The sequence below is a fragment of the Mus caroli genome, unplaced genomic scaffold, assembly GCF_978045245.1.
Source record: "Mus caroli unplaced genomic scaffold, Mus_caroli_1 scaffold_14, whole genome shotgun sequence".
NCBI lineage: Eukaryota > Metazoa > Chordata > Mammalia > Rodentia > Muridae > Mus > Mus caroli.
Genome location: NW_028227269.1, coordinates 43,534,665 through 43,555,249, shown reverse-complemented (window position 1 = coordinate 43,555,249; position 20,585 = coordinate 43,534,665). Strand labels below are relative to the sequence as shown.

Genomic DNA, 20,585 nt, shown 5'->3' with positions numbered 1-20,585 from the left:
CAGAGTTAAAGACAGAAGACTTCTAAGAAATAGAAGTGAAGGACTTTATACAACTCTGTTACTCTTTCTTTTAATGACCTTAGAGTATTGGTCAAAAGCTCATTAAAGATAGGTAAAGAAAACTAAACTATACAACCATCCAAAGTAGAAATATGCAACTCTTTCAGATCTTCCATGACAAAGATCTATAAACTCTTCAAAGTGCTTTCACATAAGGCCCTATCTCATTTTCATCCCACTGACTGATCCATAAACTGACCTTGAGAATAAATATTACTGCTTTCCACACATCCCCTCACCCAAGCTGAGATCCATAGGGATGCTTTCTCTTTCAGGATTGATGCTCTTAGGTAATACTCTGATTTCTAAAGCACTCTAAGAGATTAGAGGAGATGAGAATTGATTAATGTCCCCTGAGAAAAGTTCAATAATTGTTTAGTGACAACTTGGAAATACAGCAGTGCTTCTGATCTTTTACAAATTAATTTAACATTGCATTAAAAACAAAATAGGGTATGAATTGTGCTGTGCAGGGATAATCAATTGCTCGTTATCTTTGCTTCTAGCAAAATGCTCCAATTCCTTCAAGGACATTAATGAGCAATATTTGGCAGTGCACAGCTGCAAATGTGCTCAAGTATTATTGATCCTACATCTATAAAACTGATCTCATCAGGACAGAATTTATGGGTAGTAATAATGCATACTATTTTGTGGTCCATACTAAAAAAAAAAAAGGAAGAAATTTCATGTGCATAAGGCAAGATTATATGGTTGTTGGGGAGAAATAATTTTACAGCCCTTATTCTATTGTGCAGCCAGAAAACTGTGGCATTTAATTGCTGTCAAATATAAATCTAATTTTAAAAGACCATCACAAGTGACCAATGAAATGTTAATAGTCTTTTCATAAAACCACAGCACAATGATAGTTTTGTAACTTAGATTGATGCTGCTATTCTCCTTAGAAATCACCAGAACAACCTAAACAAATCAGTTATAAAGTTAGTTCTATATTATTTGGTATCTTTGATATAGTGTTCACAAATATTTTTGGTACGGTAACACAGACTAATGTACATGTATTGCCATGTGTCCAACTGCCTGATACACATCCTACTTTTCTGAGGGCCTTTCAACCCTTCACATCTAACATATACAACATCTTAAGTTAACTTGCAGGCACGTAGAAATTGCTAAGTATTAGCGCCTAGTTATCCTAAACATTGGAATGTGAGGCAAGAGATGAGCTAGTACGTGTGGCTTTTGTAGGACAATATAGGAAAAAAAAAGAAGAAAATAGAAATCCAATGACTACATTATCTGGGAAGATTCTTATGACCCACTTTATATTAGTTGCTATAAAACAGGATTAAAGTTAAATTACCTTTAGGTATCAGCAAGGATGACCATGAATTCAGAGAAAATATTATCTAAAATGTGTTACAAAAAAAAGAAGTTGGGTCAAGCTAAACGCTGACAAACAAGAGTCCCCTGTGCACTAATTAAACTTACATAGCTAGATTGTGAAGTGCAGAGGTCTATCTTTATCCAAACAGCATTAATAAGAGAGAACAGTGTAGAATATATATGTATATATATATATATATATATATATATATATATATATATATATATATATACATGTGTGTGTATGTGTGTGTATACCACATTTTAAATTTTTATATGGTCTTTTAAAAGCATGATCTGAAAACCCCCAAATGCTAGATTACACTGGGGGAAAGCGGGGTGTACTACCTCTAGAAACAATGATAGTCAACAGCCCATTGTCTTAAAGTTCATGGAGGAACCTAGAATTAGTCTTCTTTTTCTAGTTATTTCATGGTTCCCATATGAAGATAAATGGCACACCCAATCAAAATAACAACAAACATGTCATATAAGTGATATATTTCTAATTTCCTTACATTTTATTCTAAATGATTTATTTTCCCTATTTATAGAAACTAATTTTATAATTGAGATATGAGTAAAAATTCATTGCCTAGTACATTTTCAATGACAACAACACATTTTATCAAGTGTACTGTTATATTTTTAAAAGTTTATTTTTAAAAAGTTTATTTAAAAGTTCTCTTAGAACCAGGCTTTGCAAGTACACAATTATGATTAGCAAGAAAAAACGAGGAAAATCCGACCTTACCTTGGGATGACACAGAAGGATGGCAAAGCTATGAAGTAGGTAAGGCCAAAAGCAACTCCTGAACCTGGGTGAAACCTTAAGGCCCATCTAATGAATGTTGACTTTCTTCCATGGAGCTAAGCTCCCCCATTAGGGCTGGTATAAGAATGGGGGGAGGGGAGTTAAATAGTTTGTGAGTCATTTTTTGTTGAAGGAATTAAATTTATTTGTTTATTTATTTATTTTTAATTAGGTATTTTCCTCATTTACATTTCCAATGCTATCCCAAAAGTCCCCCATAACCTCCCCCCAACTCCCCTACCCACCCACTCCCACATTTTGGCCCTGGCGTTCCCCTGTACTGGGGCATATAAAGTTTGCATGTCCAATGTGCCTCTCTTTTCAGTGATGGCCGACTAGGCCATCCTTTGATACATATGCAGCTAGAGTCAAGAGCTCCAGGGTACTGGTTAGTTCATAATGTTGTACCACATATAGGGTTGCAGATCCCTTTAGCTCCTTGGTTACTTTCCCTAGCTCCTCCATTGGGGGCCCTATGATCCATCCAATAGCTGACTGTGAGCATGCACTTATGTGTTTGCTAGGCCCCAGCATAGTCTCACAAGAGACAGCAGCATCAGGGTCCTTTCAGCAAAAGCTTGCTAGTGTATGCAATGGTGTCAGCGTTTAGAGGCTGATTATGGGATGGATCCCTCCTTATAGCAGTCTCTAGATGGTCCATTCTTTAGACTCAGCTCCAAACTTTGTCTCTGTAACTCCCTCCATGGGTTTTTTTGTTCCCAATTCTAAGAAGGGGCAAAGTGTCCACACTTTGGTCTTCGCTCTTGTTCAGTTTCATATGTTTTGCAAATTGTATCTTATATCTTGGGTATTCTAAGTTTCTGGGCTAATATCCACTTATCAGTGAGTACATATCATGTGAGTTCTTTTGAGATTGGGTTACCTCACTCAGGATGATGCCCTCCAGGTCCAAGTATTTGCCTAGGAATTTCATAAATTCATTCTTTTTAATAGCTGAGTAGTACTCAATTGTGTAAATGTACCACAATTTTGTATCCATTCCTCTGTTGAGGGGCATCTGGGTACTTTCCAGCTTCTGGCTATTATAAATAAGGCTGCTATGAACATAGTGGAGCATGTGTCTTTCTTACTAGTTGGAACATCTGGAAATATGCCCAGGAGAGGTATTGCGGGATCCTCCAGTAGTACTATTTCCAATTTTCTGAGGAACCGCCAGACTGATTTCCAGAGTGGTTGTACAAGCTTGCAATCCCACCAACAATGGAGGAGTGTTCCTCTTTCTCCACATCCTCGCCAGCATCTGCTGTCACCTGAATTTTTGATCTTAGCCATTCTGACTGCTGTGAGATGTAATCACAGGGTTGTTTTGATTTGCATTTCCCTGATGATTAAGGATGCTGAACATTTTTTCAGGTGCTTCTCTGCCATTCGGTATTCCTCAGGTGAGAATTCTCTGTTCAGCTCTGAGCCCCATTTTTTAATGGGGTTATTTGATTTTCTGGAATCCACCTTCTTGAGTTCTTTATATATATTGGATATTAGTCCCCTATCCAATTTGGGATAGGTAAAGATCCTTTCCCAAACTGTTGATGGTCTTTTTGTCTTATTGACGCTGCCTTTTGCCTTGCAGAAGCTTTGCAACTTTATGAGGTCCCATTTATTGATTCTCGATCTTACAGCACAAGCCATTCCTGTTCTATTCAGGAATTTTTCCCCTGTGCCCATATCTTCAAGGCTTTTCCACACTTTCTCATCTAGAAGTTTCAGTGTCTCTGGTTTTATGTGGAGTTTCTTGATCCACTTATATTTGACCTTAGTACAAGGAGATAGGAATGGATCAATTCACACTCTTCTACATGATAACCACCAGTTGAGCCAGCACTATTTGTTGAAAATGCTGTCTTTTTTCCACTAGGTGGTTTTAGCTCCCTTGTCGAAGATCAAGTGACCATAGGTGTGTGGGTTCATTTCTGGGTATTCAATTATATTCCATTGGTCTACTTGTCTGTTGCTATACCAGTACCATGCAGTTTTTATCACAATTACTCTGTAGTACAGCTTTAGGTCAGACATGGTGATTCCTTGAGGAGAGTTTTTGCTATCCTAGGTTTTTTGTTATTCCAGATGAATTTGCAGATTGCTCTTCTAATTCGTTGAATTGAGTTGGAATTTTGATGGAGATTGCATTGAATCTGTAGATTGCTGTTGGCAAGATAGCCATTTTTACAATGTTGATCCTGCCAATCCACGAGCATGGGAGATCTTTCCATCTTCTGCGATCTTCTTTAAATTCTTTCTTCAGAGACTTGAAGTTCTTGTCATACAGATCTTTCACTTCCTTAGTTAGAGTCACGCCAAGATATTTTATATTATTTGTGACTATCTAGAAGCGTGTTGTTTCCCTAATTTCTTTCTCAGCCTGTTTATTCTTTGTGTAGAGAAATGCCATTGACTTGTTTGAGTTAATTTTATATCCACCTATTTCACCGAGGCTGTTTATCAGGTTTAGGAGTTGTCGGTGGAATTAATAGGGTCACTTATATATACTATCATATCATCTGCAAAAAGTGATATTTTGACTTCATCTTTTCCAATTTGTATCCCCTTGATATCCTTTTGCTGTCAAATTGCTCTGGCTAGGACTTCAAGTACAATGTTGAATAGGCAGGGAGAAAGTGGGCAGCCTTGTGTAGTCCCTGATTTTAGTGGGATTGATTCCAGCTTCTCACCATTTACTTTGATGTTGGCTACTGGTTTGCTGTAGATTGCTTTTATCATGTTTATGTATGGACCTTGAATTCCTGACCTTTCCAAGACTTGTATTATGAATGGGTGCTGGATTTTGTCGAATGCTTTCTCCAGGTCTAAGGAGATGATCATGTGGTTTTTGTCTTTGTGTTTGTTTATATAATGGATTACATTGATGGATTTTGGTATATTAAACCATCCCTGCATTCCTGGAATAAAACCTTATGGTCAGGATGGATGATTGTTTTAATGTATTCTTGGATTCAGTTAGCAAGAATTTTATTGAGTATTTTTGCATCAATATTCATAAGGGAAATTAGTCTGAAGTTCTCTATCTTTATTGTATCTTTCTGTGGTTTAGGTATCAGAGTAATTGTGGCTTCATAGAATGAGTTAGGTAGAATACCTTCTACTTCAATTTTCTGGAATATTTTCTGCAGAACTAGAATTAGATCTTCGTTGAAGGTCTGATAGAACTCTGCACTAATCCCATCTGGTCCTGGGCTTTTTTGGTTGGGAGACTATTAATCACTGCTTCTATTTCTTTAGGGGATATGGGACTGTTTAGATCATTAACTTGATCCTGTTTTAACTTTGGTACCTGGTATCTGTCTAGAAATTTGTCCAATTTGTCCAGGTTTTGCATATTTGTTGAGTATAGGCTTTTGTAGAAAGATCTGATGGTGTTTTCAGATTTCTTCAGGATCTGTTGTTATGTGTCCCTTTTCATTCCTGATTTTGTTAATTAGGATGCTGTCCCTGTGCCCTCTAGTGAGTCTGGCTAAGGGTTTATCTATCTTGTTGATTTTCTCAAAGAACCAGCTCCTCGATTGGTTGATTCTTTGAATAGTTCTTCTTATTTCCACTTGGTTGATTTTGCCCCTGAGTTTGATTATTTTCTGCCCTCTACTCCTCTTTGGTGAATTTGCTTCCTTTTTTCTAGAGTGTGTGCTCTCTCTAGTTTCTTTTTGGCAGAACTCAGAGCTATGAGTTTCCCTCTTAGAAATGCTTTCATTGTGTCCCATAAGTTTGGGTCTGTTGTGGCTTCATTTTCATTAAACTCTAAAAAGTCTTTAATTTCTTTCTTTATTCCTTCCTTGACCAAGGTATCATTGAGAAGAGTGTTGTTCATTTTCCACATGAATATTAGCTTTCCGTTATTTATGTTGTTATTGAAGATCAGCCTTATTCCATGGTGGTCTGATAGAATGCATGGGACAATTTCAATATTTTTCTATCTGTTGAGGCCTGTTGTTTAACCAATTATATGGTCAATTTTGGAGAAGGTCCCGTGAGGTGCTGAGAAGAAGGTATATGCTTTTGTTTTAGGATAAAATGTTCTGTAGATATTTGTTAGATCCATTTGTTTCATAACTTCTGTTAGTTTCACTGTGTCCATGTTTAGTTTCTGTTTCCATGATCTGTCCAGTGATGAAACGGTGTGTTGAAGTCTCCCACTATTATTGTGTGAGGTGCAATGTGTGCTTTGAGCTTAACTAAAGTTTATTTAATGAATGTGGCTGCCTTTGTATTTGGAGCATAGATATTCAGAATTGAGAGTTCCTCTTGGAGGATTTTAACTTTGATGAGTATGAAGTGTCCCTCCTTGTCTTTTTTGATAACTTTGGGTTGGAAGTCGATTTTATTCGATATTAGAATGGCTACTCCAGCTTGTTTCTTCAGACCATTTGCTTGGAAAATTGTTTTCTAGTCTTTCACTCTGAGGTAGTGTACTGGCTAGTTTTGTGTCAACTTGACACAGCTGAAGTTATCACAGAGAAAGGAGCTTTAGTTGAGGAAATGCCTCCATGATATTCAACTGTAAGGCATTTTCCCAATTAGTGATCAAGGGGGAAAGGCCCCTTGTGGGTGGGATCATCTCTGGGCTGGTAGTCTTGGGTTCTATAAGAGAGCAGGCTGAGCAAGCCAGGGGAGCAAGCCAGTAAAGAACATCCCTCCATGGCCTTTGCTCAGCTCCTGCTTCCTGACCTGCTTAAGTTCCAGTCCTGACTTCCTTTGGTGATGAATAGCAGCATGGAAGTGTAAGCCAAATAAACCCTTTCCTCCCCAACTTGCTTCTTGTTCATCATGTTTGTGCAGGAATAGAAACCCTGACTAAGACAGGTAGTGTCTGTATTTTTCCCTGAGATGGGTTTCCTGTAAGCAGCAGAATATTGGGTCCTGTTTGTGTAGGCAGTCTGTTAGTCTATGTCTTTTTATTGGGGAATTGAGTCCATTGATATTAAGAGAGATTAAGGAAAAGTAATTGTTGCTTCCTATATATTTTGTTGTTAGAGTTGGCATTGTGTTCTTGTGGCTGTCTTCTTTTTGGTTTGTTGAGGGATTACTTTTGCTTTTTCTAGGGCATGGTTTCTGTCCTTGTATTGTTTTTTATGTTGTTGTTGTTTTTTCTGTTATTATCCTTTGAAGGGCTGGATTCGTGGAAAGATAATGTGTGAATTTGGTTTTGTCTTGAAATACTTTGGTTTCTCCATCTATGGTAATTGAGAGTTTGGCTGGGTATAGTATCCTGGGCTGGCATTTGTGTTCTCTTAGTGTCTTTATAACATCTGTCCAGGATCTTCTGGCTTACATAGTCTCTGGGGAAAAGTCTGGTGTAATTCTGATAGGCCTGCCTTTATATGTTACTTGACATTTTTCCCTTACTGCTTTTAATATTCTATCTTTATTTAGTGCATTTGTTGTTCTGATTATTATGTGTCGGGAGGAATTTCTTTTCTGGTCCAGTCTATTTGGAGTTCTGTAGGCTTCTTGTATGTTCGTGGGCATGCCTTTCTTTAGGTTTGGGAAGTTTTCTTCTATAATTTTTTTGAAAATATTTGCTGGCCCTTTAAGTTGAGAATCTTCATTCTCATCTACTCCTATTATTCATAGGTTTGGTCTTCTCATTGTGTCCTGGATTTCCTGGATGTTTTGAGTTTTATTTAACTCCATCACCTGTTTGGTCATGTTTTCCTGCAATTCTTTAAGGGACTTTTGTGCTTCCTCTTTAAGGTCTACCTGTTTAGAAGTGTTCTCCTGTATTTCTTTAAGTGAGTTATTAAAGTCCTTCTTGATGTCCTCTACCATCATCATGAGATATGCTTTTAAATCCAGGTCTAGCTTTTCGGGTGTGTTGGAGTGCCCAGGACTGGGTGGGGTGGGAGTGCTGCATTCTGATGATGGTGAGTGGTCTTGGTTTCTGTTAGTAAGATTCCTATGTTTGTCTTTCACCATCTGGTAATCTCTGGAGTTAGTTGTTATAGTTGTCTCTGGTTAGAGCTTGTTCCTCAGGTGACTCTGTTAGCCTATATCAGCAGACCTGGGAGACTAGCTCTCTCAGGAGTTTCAGTGTTCAGAGTACTCTCTGCAGGCAAGCTCTCCTCTTGCAGGGAAGGTGCCCGGATATCTGGTGTTTGAACCTGCCTCCTGGCAAAAGTTGTGTTCCACTCACCAGAGGTCTTAAGATCCCGTGGAGGGTCCTGTGGGGACCTTGCAGGTGTCCTCAGTCTCCACGCCCAAGGTACCCCTGTGCTGGCGTGGACCAGAAAGGACTTTTAAACCTGATCAGGCCAGGTTTTCTGCTTCCCTAATTAATGCAGTCTCCGGTCCCGCGAGGTTGGATTGGAGCAGAAGCTGTCTTCCACTCACCATTGGTCTTAAGATTCCGTTGAGGGTCCTGTGGGGACCTTGCAGGTGTCTGCAGACTCCGTGTCCAAGGTACCCCAGTGCTGTCTTGGACAGCAAGGGACTTGTTTCGGAATTAAATTTATTTAAATTAAGTGTAAATGTCATGTTCTGACAAAAAATCAGAAGATAATATAGAATATATTTTTCCAAAATAGTCAGAAAATTATAAGAAATACAATCTGCCAAATGCCATAGAAGTAGTGTATATAAATCTGTTATTGCCAAGAAATCTCTTCCCTCCAAAAGAAAACAAATTAGTTCCATCACTGATCTGGTATCATTTCCTTAAGGATTTACTATACAATTCTAATATCATTTCCTTAAGGATTTAATATAGAATTTTTAAAATAAAATACACAATATGTTTCAAAAAAGACTGCAAGTGAGCAGTCATGATCATATTTCAATGAGCAGCAAGAAGCAAACAGAGAATCTCACATCTCAAAATATGGTGTGCTCTATCCCATCCACAATTTAACATGGCAAAACAGACTTCGTGACTCACTGCTGCAAGAAATTATGAGGTCACAGATATGTATGAAGACCAGATTCCTTAATTATCAATTTCCTTATAATTCTCTAATATAGGTATCCTACTTAGTTGTGCATATACCAAGACCAGTGAGTCTCACATTCTTCCAGAGTCTCTATTTGTATTATGCTGAAGTTAGATTTTAATTCAAAACAATCAATGTACTACCAATATGTATGCACTATCCTACTGAGTGTGTGCATATGCAGATTCATCTCAAAAAATGTGGACAATATACAAAGCACATATGGCCCATATACTATAGAAAATAAAGTGCTTGTATCTGACCTTCCTGTCTCCTATAACTTAGGCACTTTACTATCATCTTCATAGGATAAATTGTATGCAACACTAAATAACTAATATTAAAAGAGTAATGTTATATCTCTTGCTATGTAGTATTAATACATTGTTAGAATTTAAAACATATTGCCTAACAAAGAAACAAAATATATATATATATAAAAGAAATAGATAACAGAATTAATATGAAACTCTGAAGTTACTTCCATAGGGAGAAGGAATAACATGCTAAGGAAAGATTTGGATTCATCTAATGCTCCATCTGTTTCTTGGTTATGACCTTAGGCTGGTTATCAAACTATTTTGGCATCTAGACACGATGCTTCCTTGTGAGGTTTCTTGCAAGGATTAAATAATGGCCACATGTGTGAAGATAATATAGAAAAAGGTCCACTTTTTGATTCTCAAAACTGCAAGGAACATGAGTAACTTGGACAGGAGTTGTTGTGCAAGACATGTTTTCTTCCAGCAAGTGTGTTTCAAGACCTATAATATAGAATAAAACCTATCAACCTTTTCCAAAGTTTTATTGACAATTTTTCTTTGGCTGTACAATTTGAAGTCTATGGAATGTCATGATTGTGTGTTCAGTCTGAAATACATGGAATCATTTCTTAACCCTATATAAGTACCAGGAATTGATAATAGATATTAAAATTACCTTCTTAGACTCAAGAAGTTACACTCCAGAGAACCAAATAACACTATTAAAATTGAGAAACAGAGCTAAACAGATTTCTCAACTGAGGAAACTTGAATAGCTGAGAGGAATCCTAAAGAAACGTTCAACATCCTTAGTTATCAGGGAAATGCAAATCAAAACAAACCTGAGATTTCACCTCACACCAGTCAGAATGGCTAAGATCAAAAACTCAGGTGAAAGAGGGTGCTGGTGATTATGTGAAGAAAAAGAAACACTCCTCCATTGCTGATGGGATTGTAAGCTGATACAATCCTCTACCCCCCTGGAAATCAATCTGGCGGTTCCTCAGAAAATTGGATATAGTACTACCAGAGGACACAGCTATACCACTCCTGGGCATATACCCAGAAGATGCTCTAACATGTAATAAGAACACATGCTTCACTATGTTCACAGCAGCCGTATTTATAATAGCCAGAAGCTAGAAAGAACCCAGATGTTCCTCAACAGAGGAATAGATAAAGAAAATGTGGTACATTTACACAATGGAGTATGACTCAGCAATTAAAAACAATGAATTCATGAAATATTAGGCAAATGGATGGATCTAGAAAATATCCTGAGTGAGGTAATTCAGTCACAAAAGAACACACATATTATGCACTCACTGATAAGTGGATATTAGCCCAAAAGTTCAGAATATCCAAGAATCAGTTCACAGACCATAGGAATCCCAAAAAGAAGTAAGACAAAACTGTGGACGCTTCACTGCTTCTTAGAAGGGGGAACAAAGTACTCACAGAAGCAAATATGGAGACAAAGTGTGGAGCAGAAACCAAAAGAAAGGTCACCCAGAGACTGTACCACCACCTAGAGATCCATCCCATATATAGCTACCAAAACCAGACACTACTGTGGATACCAGGAAGTGCTTGCTGATGGAAGCCTGATATGGCTGTCTCCTGGAGACTCTGCAAGAGCTTGACAAATAAAGAGGTAGGTGCTCACACCAACCACTGGACTGAGCATGGAGGTCCCTGATGGTGGAGTTAGAGAAGGGACTGAAGGAGCTGAGGGAGTTTACAGCCCCATGGGGAGAGCAAGAGTGTCAACTGGCCAGATCCCCTGGAGATCCCAGGGACTGGACCAACAACCAAAGAATACACATGGAGGGACCCATGGCATTAGTCACATATGTGGCAGAGGATGGCCTTGTTAGACATCAGTGGGAGGAGAGGACCTTGTGACTGAGGGTGTTCAATGACCCAGTGGGGAAAGACATCTTCCATGGCAGGGCAGCAAAGCAGAAGTGGGTTGGGTGGGTGAGTAACCTCATAGAGGCAGGGAGAGGGAGGTGGGGGGAGGGGGTTTCTGAAGAGGAGACCTGGAAAGGGGAAACAATTTATAATTTAAATAAAGAAAATATCCAATAAAAAATACCTTTTTAGAATATCACTTCTTAATCTTGCTTCATTTCCAGCAACAACCATTTCCTTTTAGATATTTATTTCATTTCCATTTCCAATGCTATCCCAAAAGTCCCCCACACCCTCCTCCACCCACTCCCCCACCCCCCACCCCCGACACTTCTTGGCCCTGGCATTCCCCTGTACTGAGGCATATAAAGTTTGCACAACCAATGGGCCTCTCTTTGCACTGATGGCCTACTAGGCTATCTTCTGATACATATGCAGCTAGAGACACGAGCATAACCATTTTTAAAGTGAAAAAATGTGCTGTAGGACAGGCCATATTCTGTAATAAAACCCTAAAAAGTTACATGCTAACCTCACAGTCAACAATTTCTCTTTGCCCTCTGCCCAAGAGTAGAATTGACTACAATCTTGGAAGTCAAAATAAGTCACAATTGAGCTGTTCAAGAGAGCAAAAGTTTCTTTTGGTAGATATTTTGAAGAACTTGCCTGGGTGCATGCATGAATCCATGTGCTTATGTGCATGTATGTTTGAGTGTACATGCACGGGAGTATGTTCATGTGTATGAGTGTGTGCACATGCATGTATGCACATGTGTGTGTGTGCTCCTTTACATGTGTGTCTACATGAGTGCATGTACCCATAGAAGTCAGAACTTTACATAAAGTGTCTTCCTTTATCACTTTCCACTTTCATTTTTTTAAATAAGATCTTTCACTGCACCTGGAAATCACTGTTTCTGCTGGTAAGCCACCAGGATCGACTTGTCTCTACCACCACCACATCCAGCTTTTACATGAGTGCTGGAGATCTGAATCAGACCACTTTCCCGAGCCATCTCCTTATCCTCCAAAGGTGACTCTTTAAGCATGTCCCTTGAGTTATATACTTAAGGATTCTCAACTGAATGGACAAAGAAGTAGGGGGCAACCTGTTTTCAGGTTCATGCTTTAAATGAAGATTCCTATATATACATTTAAGATACCGTCTGATGCCACTAGAGAGAGAGACGGGTACCCTCTGCTTCATCACTTCTATGGCTCATCTTGTGACAAATTTAATCCAGTGAAGATAACAAATATCCCACCATCACCCTATGACTGAAATTTTTAACTGACAGTTTGCATGGCTAATGTTTGCTTCAACTGGATTAAGAGCAGGATGGGGAAAGGACTCCTGGAGCAGAGTCTTGTTCTGTCAAGCAAACTGATCTGACAGTACAAACACAAACCTTGTGATCTATGCTTATTTATTAGGATAACATGCATATTATAAAATTAATTTCTAGTTTAGAACAAGCACAATATGCTTAGTATTTGTCCATGACCATAAACTCCCTTGTATCTTTCCTTGAGTCTTTGCCTTTACACTGACCCTTTCCTGAACTACCCCCATTTTATTTTAAATCCATATTCATTTACATTTCCTTTACCTTCAAAATTACTTTAAAAGCAGAGACAAATATAATCATAAAGGAAGTAATCTCATTTTACCTAACTCATAAAACAACTCATAAAAAAAACCAAAGATTTAATTTAGATTTACAGTCTAGGGGAACCCAAAGAGTTTATCCACTTCAGCCTTTAAGATGCAGATTATTCCATTGTAGGGAAATGAAAATCTGCTCTATTTATAGACAAATGCCATCCAATATATATGTAAGGAGAGAACTAGTTTTGGTAAATCTGTCACACATTCAATAGATGCACAATAAACGGCACAGCTACACAAGAACTGAAGGATTTCTGTGCAACTACAACAAAGGGGATAGAGGGATTTATACAGGAGAAATTGGCAGTTCAGTCATTATTATCACAGTAACAACACCCAATGTTGCTCTTATTCAAGTGCATACTCTACTCTTAAGATATGGTTGTTGCAAAGGCATAAGTGACTAGAATCAACACAGTTATTCTGTACACCACAGAGAACAACAAATCAAAAGATGGAAATACTTTACCCTTAAATGTTGAAACAATTCTAAACCTGTTGACATTGCCACTGTAACTTAACAGGAGAAGGGAAGGAGGAAGGAAGGGAGCGTGGGTGGTTTAAATAAGAATATCACCCATAGGCTCATGTATTTGAATATTTGTTTCCCAGCTGATGGCACTGTTTTGGGAAGGTCTAGGAGGTGTAGCAAAAAGTTTGTTACTGGAGGTGGGCATTGAGAATATAAAAACTCACATTTTGAGTTTTCTCTTTCTGCTTTCTGCTTGCAGTTCAAGATGTAAGTCCTCTTGCTCCTCCAGCCACCATGCTTGCCTGCTGCCATACTCCCTACTCTTATGATAATGGACTCCTATCCTGTTGGAACTGTTAGGCAAAATAAACCTTTCCTTCCACTTGTTGCCTTCATCATGGTGTTTTATCACAACAGAAAGTGAGTTATGACAGGTTGGATTCTTTCAACATAAAATTATTATTGATTATTTAGGAATTTCATACCATGCATTCCAATCATACTCACCTCCCCATCTTCCCAAGTGTGGTCCCCAGGCATGGTGATCCACCTCCAAAAGAAAAAGAAAAAAAGAGGGGATGGAAGGAAAGAAAAAACAAGTCCATTTTGTGTTGGCCATATTCCCACTGGAACATGCACAAACTCCCAGTGGTCAGCCCCCTACGGAGAGCTGAGTCCCTCTCCACCTGCATCCCTGCCAGAAGCCATCAACTCTGGAGGGCTAAACTTCAGCATCCTTATCACAAATTAAAAAACAAAAAACTTTTTAGTGATTCTTTGAGTTTTACATCATGCACCTCAGTACCACTCATCTCCCTGTCCCCTCATATGTGACCTTCATCCTTACATACCCCCTCCAAAAAAACCCCACACAAACTAAACTAAACTAAACCAAACTAAACTAAACTAAACTAAACTAAGCTAAACTAAACTAAACTAAACTAAACTAAACTAAACTAAACTAAACTAAACTAAACTAAACTAAACTAAACTAAACTAAAAAGGCATAGGAAACATCTCATTGTGGAAACTGTAGTATATCACAGTGTGTCCCATGGTATATCTCTCTGTTTACACACATCTTCACTTGCAGATGTTCATTGCAATGAGTCATTGTTCTGGTTCAAAATCTCTGGTTTCTATAAAACCATTAATATTGGATCCTCATTAGGACTACTCCCAGGTATAATGTTGTTGCACTGTGTCATGGAGAACCTGAAGGTTTTGTAACAGCAGAACTGGTCTTTTCACTCATCCCAACCTTTTACAGATGATACAGATTTAAAGGTGGACTATCCTAGAGCTGTGGATCTGGACCTGGGTGGTAGTAGAGCTTGTCAGTATTCGAACTCTCTTAGCTACACTACCTGGATGAGCTCTCCCAACATTGGTCTGGCTAGGCCACCCAGTCTGCCATCAGCAGGAGACAGGGTCACTTCGGTTCTCAAGGCCTGTCTTGCGCTAGCCCAACTCACCAGCAAGAACGATGCTGCAACAGGATCCTTCTGCACACGTTTATCAGGAGAGCTTGATTACAGAGGCGAAGAGACCCCAAGCCCAGAACTGGTGCTGCTTATATAGGCCTAGGAGAGGCTTGTCTCACACCCGGATTGGTTGTGCTTGGGTTATGATTTTCACCTCATTTGCATGCCTACATCTGATTGGTTAACTTGTCTCTCATCTGATTGGTTAATTTTGGTTAATTCTCAAAACCTCATCTTGGCAAAAGAACTTTTCTTCCTATGTTTGCGTGGTGGCCAGCGGAAGCCAGCACCACCCTGCAAAGGTACATGTGGCTTCCCACAGGCCTGGTTCACCTGTACCCATGCATCCAGAGCCAGCTCCACTGTGCTTCTCAGTCGATGCCCACTCTCCCAAGTGCTGCAGCCTGTTAGGGGCTGGACCAGCTCTGTTGCTCTCATGCTTTTGGAGCTGACTCACCTACATCTTTCCCATCAGGACCAGCTCCATTGTGTTTCCCAAGCAAGGAGCATGGCCCACTCTCCCAAGCACTGTAGACAAGAAGAGATCCCGACTGGCTTTCCCATTCTCATGCCCTCAGGACCACGTCTCCCAACTATTTCAGGTGCCAAGCAAGGAAGACAAGGGCATCATTGCTGCACCTATGCACCTCATGACAGACAAGTGACAGGGCCAGCTCTCCCTTGCTCTTGCCCTCTGAGCTAGCTCACCTATTACCTTTTCACTGGGATCAGCTCTACTGTGCTACCCAGGTTAGGTTCCGAGCCTGCTCTCCAGAACGCTGAGGCTGGTGAGGGACAAGGCTAGCTCACCTGAGCTCATGACCCTAAGGTCAATTTTCCCAAACACCGGAGGTGGCAGGGGTGCGAGTGGGAGGAATACCTCTGTACCCATGCCACCCTACAGCAGATGGGTAAAAGGGTCAGCTCTCCCACACTTGTGCCCTCAGAGCTGTCTCACCCAACCCTACCACAGCTCCACTGTGCTGCCTGAGTGAGATGTAAGACCCACTTTCCTGAGGGACTCCAGAGTTGAGAAATGGGGCCAGCTATTCAGAGTTCCATATCCAGTGAGGTGCTGGACCAGTTATGCACATCTCCTGGACATCCAAGTGGTTCCCAATGGATGCTCAGACCCGGGACATCTCCATGTTCTCTAGTGATAATATGGGCCATGGACACCAACTCCTGCCACAGAGTAACCATAAACTCAGACATGGCCCTCAGCAGCAGCTTGGGCTGGGACCTCATGATGACCCCAGGTAACAGGGCTGGGCACTCACAATAGGTTCCTCCTCTCCACACTCAAGTCTCCAGTTCCATCTTTCTTCATAATGCTCAAGCTGCTCCACTTCGCTTTCTCTTTTAACTGAACACCACATGCTAGTACATGGCAGTGGCTCGAGCTGCAGCCTGGTGACATGGGTGGCAGGTCCCTTGGTGACATCCTCTATTCACATATTTGCAAAGAGGTATCTATGCCCTGCCTATGCTGTGCACTGGAGGACAGGTCTGTGGGAGGCATGGTGGTCCACAGTACTCTGTCTATCTTCCTCCTTCTGTGCTGCACTGCCTCTATTTGGTTTAGTTTGGTCTGCTTTGCTTTGCTTTGCTTTGCTTTGCTTTGCTTTGCTTTGCTTTGCTTTGCTTTGCTTTGCTTTGCTTTGCTTTGCTTTGCTTTGCTTTGCTTTGCTTTGCTTTGCTTTGCTTTGCTTTGCTTTGCTTTGCTTTGCTTTGCTTTGCTTTGCTTTGCTTTGCTTTGCTTTGCTTTGCATGCATCCTAGGTATAAGACAGCTTTGGCCAGAAAACTAGGCATCAAGCTAGGATGAAGCAAGGACTACCATCTGCTCTCCCCCTGACTGATGTAAGAACATCACCAGCAAGATGTCTCTTTGTCCATTGCAGAGGTCCCTATCAAAAATTTTAAGTTCTTTTTGATGGCTTCCTTCCCAGGCCATTACATTTTGGAGGGTGAGGTGGGGTATGAGGCAGAGGTAGGGGTTGTTGCAGAAGCCTTCTATGTTTCTCTTTCTCAGCTATGCATCTATAGCCACTAACACCACTACATGAGTAGTTTCCTTGCCTTTTGCAATAACCCAGAGAATGGATCCTAGGCTTCTTCATGGTATAATAACAGGATGAATTACAGACATCCACATGTTCTCCAACATAACCACATGACAAGGACCTCTGCTTAGCCTCCAGGGGCAGTATAGCTCGTGGACACATGGTCCTGTGCCAAAGCATGGACCATAGAGCAGAATGACCTCTTGAAGAAGCACCAACCATGGAGGTCTTTCAAGGAGGTCTAATCCATTAAATGTACCACTCTTCATCTTGACCAACCTGTCACAGTTCAGAGCTAGCATGAACATGCAGGGAGGTAACTTGTTCGAGTACTGAGTCTGAGCAAGGTCCAGGATGCTGCCCACCATCCCTCTGACCCCACTGGTTAACAATTTGTTCCTCCATCAACTACAGTCTTCTCTCACACCCACCACACCTGCCATGTCTACCACCTTGCTCCTCTATCTTTATCATCTCTCTGTCACATATTTCTTCGTCATAGTGACATGGAAGCTGTAGTGTGTCAGAGAGTGTGCCCCTTTGCCCAAAGAGCTTTACATGCATATGTTCATTGCACTAAGTCATTAGTCTGATTCAAGTCCCCTGGCTTCTGCCACTTCATCAAAACTGAACCCTCCCTGAGACTCCTCTTGAATATCCTGCTCTTACCTAGTCATGGAGATCCTGCAGTTCCCGTTCTGCAGGACCTGCCATTTCACAAGATCCAGCCACTCACAGCTGCAGTAAATGTTGGAGTAATCCAACTCAAAGCCCTGGGCCAGGGCCTGGGTGCTTGTTAAGTTAGTCAGCCCAAGGCTCTGCTGGCTGGTGAGGGCAAGGCCAGCCCTCCCACCCATGCTGCCAACTGCCACTGCTGACATTGAGAAATGGTAAGACCTTTGAAATATTTTAAGATTTCATAGCAAGAAATGGCTGGTGGATTGCATGAGGAATGTGGTGAGTAGGAGGAACTAGAATATCACTATGAGTTGGACCCTCGTCACTTTGGAGATAAATCAAGGCAAGAGCGATCATTGGGACCCAACACTAATATCCAGCCTACAAATACTACCAGTTTACAAGTATTTCTGGATAGCAAAAGTGGAAACAAGGTTTTCAGTTTTGCTTCAACAGGACAAGTAAAAGTTGATCGTGTGTGTGGTGGTCGGTTTTAATGGTCAATTTACTGAATCTCAATCAACTTAAAGGTAGGTCTATGGGCATTCCCATAAGACATTTTGTTGATCAGATTATTTGAATTAGGAAGACACAGCATAAATGCAGTTGGCACTTCCCAGTGGCATCACAGACAAAGAAAATAGAAGAAAAATATTTACATTTTTTTCTGATTTCCTTCACTTTCAGTGGAAAGTCCATCTACTTTGTTGCTGGTACTGTTGCTGCTACCACTTTCTCTTCACTGATGTTGGGAACCAGCTTCAGGTTTCCAAATGTAGACCACAACTAGTGGCTCTCAAGAAATCCTCTGGGTCTTAATTACTAGACTAGTCTGACTGAGATGCCCAAACTTATTAAATGAGAAACTACCAGATTCTGGGTCTCTCCAGAATAAAACAAACTATTGTTAAACTACCCAAATCATATCATATAGATCAACATAATAGATTCCCAATTAATATAAATTTATTCTGTTAGTTGTAGAGAATCCTGACTACAACAGGTTCTTAAAACAGGCATGAACTGTTTTAAGACAAAGCAATAGAAATGACAAGAAATCCCAGTTTTCCATCAAATACTCCACTTAACTATCCAGTCTTGGAGCATGAATCTTCACTTGCCTTTGATTACATGACTGTAATTTCCTGAGGCCTGCTCTTCTATTCCTCTGCCCATGTGTTATATCATGTTTGTTGTGCGCAATGAAGAAGCAGAGAAAAAAACACCAGTGTGCTCATGAAACAGCAACATGATTTCTTATTTCCACCACCTAAGCAGAGTTGCTGATAAATAGAAGAAGGTCATCAGTCAAGGTCTCTGGATTCTTGTTTCTTCTTGTAGCTCTGAGTAAGTTTATAAGTGCAAAGCTGATAAGCATCTATAAAAAGCTAGGTAATTGTCAGTTCTCAAATAGCCTGAAACCTAGTTTAAAACATCTCAGCTGCTAAACCATGAAGTTAAAGGTAAATAGGCTTTTGTTAAACAGCTAAAGCCTAAATTCACAGATTACCCAAGTGAAAAGTAAATTATTTTCATACCTACAGAAGGTTGTTAACCTATAAAAACAGAGAACCCTTGACCTCTATACAACCCAAGGGTTGAGCCAATCTATATCCTCAACTCCAGAAAGTTGTGTCCCGCCAGGGCCAAAAAGTGGGAGTGGGTGGGTAGGGGAGTGTGTGGGGGGGTGTATTGGGGACTTTTTGGATAGCATTGGAAATGTAAATGAGGAAAATACCTAATAAAAAAATTAATTCTAAAAAAAAAAAAAAATGACCCGAGATTCCTCCTCACACCAATCAGAATGACTAAGATCAAGATCTCAGGTGACAGCAGATCCTGGCAAGGATGTGGAGAAAGAGGAACACTCCTCCATTGCTGGTGGGACTGCAGGCTGGTAAAACCACTTTGGAAATCATACAGTTCCTCAGAAAATTGAAAATGTTCTACCTGAAGCTCGAGCTGTAACACTACTTGGAATATACACAAAAGATGCTCCAACATATAACAATGACACATGTTCCACTATGTTTATAGCATCTTATTTATAATAGCCAGAAACAACCCAAATGTCCCTCAACAGAAGAATGGATACAGAAAATGTGGTACATTCTTATAACTCAGCTATTAAAAAAAAATGACTTCACAAATTGTGCAACCAAATGAATGGAACTAGAAAGTGTCATACTGAATGAGGTAACCCAATCACAATAGAACGCACATGGTGTGTACTCACTGATAAGTGGATATTAGCCCCAAAACTCAGAACACCCATGATGCAACCCACAAACTATATGGAACTTAAGATCAAAGTGTGGACACTTCAATCCTACATAGAAGGGGGAACAAAACAATCATAGGATGGGACCTGGGAGGGAGAGTCGATGAGAAGGGAGTGGGGGTGGGAGGGTTAGGATCAGGTATACAAAAGGACAGGATAGAAGTTCAAAGCAGCCAGGCATGGTGGTGCACGCCTTTAATCCCAGCACTCAGGAGGCAGAGGCAGGCTAATATCCACTTATCAGTGAGTACATGCCATGTGTGTTCTTTTGTGACTGGGTTACTTCACTCAGCATGATATTTTCTAGATCCATCCATTTGCCTGAAATTTTTCTGAAGTCATTGTTTTTAAAAGCTGAGTAGTACTCCGTTGTGTAAACGTACCACATTTTCTGTATCCATTCCTCTGTTGAGGGACATCTGGGTTGTTTCCAGCTTCTGGCTATTATAAATAAGGCTGATATGAATATAGTGGAGCATGTGTCCTTACTAAATGTTGGTGTGTCTTCAGGAGTAATATAGTTCTTGGGTAGCACTATGTCCAATTTTCTGAGGAACTGCCAGACTGATTTCCAGAGTG

The 20,585-nt window shown here is 40.2% G+C and overlaps 1 long non-coding RNA gene and 1 other non-coding gene across 2 annotated transcripts in view; both read right to left on the bottom strand.

Annotated features, from left to right (window-relative positions):
• The window catches only part of LOC147001225 (uncharacterized), a 38,563-nt gene extending 24,518 nt beyond the window's left edge, over positions 1–14,045 (bottom strand). Inside the window, exon 1 of the long non-coding RNA XR_015045118.1 lies at positions 14,006–14,045. This is a non-coding gene — a long non-coding RNA (uncharacterized LOC147001225). The remainder of the gene's footprint in view (positions 1–14,005) is intronic.
• A 2,705-nt stretch (positions 14,046–16,750) lies between these two features.
• Positions 16,751–16,890, bottom strand: LOC115032845 (small nucleolar RNA SNORA48). The gene has a single exon (XR_003838505.1). It is a non-coding gene; the product is annotated as a small nucleolar RNA SNORA48 (small nucleolar RNA).
• Between the last annotated feature and the right edge of the window lie 3,695 nt (positions 16,891–20,585).